A 1075-nucleotide genomic window follows, 5' to 3' on the forward strand; every position below is an offset into this window, starting at 1 on the left:
AAAGTGCTTATTGGCATTTTAATACAAATCTTTTAAATGACAATTTTTTTATTGAATCTTTTAAGTTTTATTGGAAATTTTTCAAAAAGACCAAATCTTCTTTTAAATCTTTACAACAATGGTGGGATTATGGTAAGGTGCAAATAAAACAGTTTGCACAGCAATACAGACAAAAGATTTAACTCGCTCATTAGAAGTGCTTGAAAAACAAATAATGGATTTGCAGAAACTGACTCAGACCTCAAATGATATTAATTGTTTGGAAACCTTTTTAAGGAAGAAAGCTGAACTTAAAGACCTGTTAAATCATAAAACACAGGGGGCACTGGTCCGGGCAAAATTTTTGAATATTGATCAGATGGATGCACCTTCAAAAAATTTTTTTGGTCATGAAAGGAAAAATGGACAAAAGCGCATAATTCACACCTTACGTTCTGAGTAAGGTACTTTGTTATCCAACCCCAGAGAGATTCGTGAAGAAGCATTGCGTTTTTATCAGTCCCTGTATAGAAGTGAGCTTGAGCCTGAAGATAGGGGAAAAGATTATTTCCTAGAAAATCTTCCTAACATCTCAGAGGAGTCCAAGAAAGATCTGGAAAAAGCCCTGACCTTGGGAGAGTTGTATGGAGCCCTCCAGAGTATGGAGTCTGGAAAAACTCTGGGTATTGATGGGCTGCCGGATGAATTTTTGAAAACCTTCTGGTCTGAGATTGGAGTTGACCTGCTGGAGGTGTTCAATGATAGCTTACTGAAGGGTGGGTTGCCGTTGAGCTGCCGGAGAGCAGTGGTTACTCTTCTCCCAAAAAAAGGAGATCTCACTGAGATGAAGAATTGGAGGCCAGTCTCACTTTTATGCAGTGATTACAAATTACTCTCAAAAACTTTGGCAATCAGGTTGGCTAAGGTAATAGGACAGGTGATCCATCCGGATCAGTCCTACTGTGTACCTAATAGGTCAATTTTTGACAACATTTCTTTTATTAGGGACATTATACAGGTGTCCAAATTACTTGATATCAAATGCGGTCTGTTGTCTTTAGATCAAGAAAAAGCGTTCGATAGAGTGGAACATTCT

This window comes from Carassius auratus, unplaced genomic scaffold (assembly GCF_003368295.1).
Source record: "Carassius auratus strain Wakin unplaced genomic scaffold, ASM336829v1 scaf_tig00214669, whole genome shotgun sequence".
Lineage (NCBI taxonomy): Eukaryota > Metazoa > Chordata > Actinopteri > Cypriniformes > Cyprinidae > Carassius > Carassius auratus.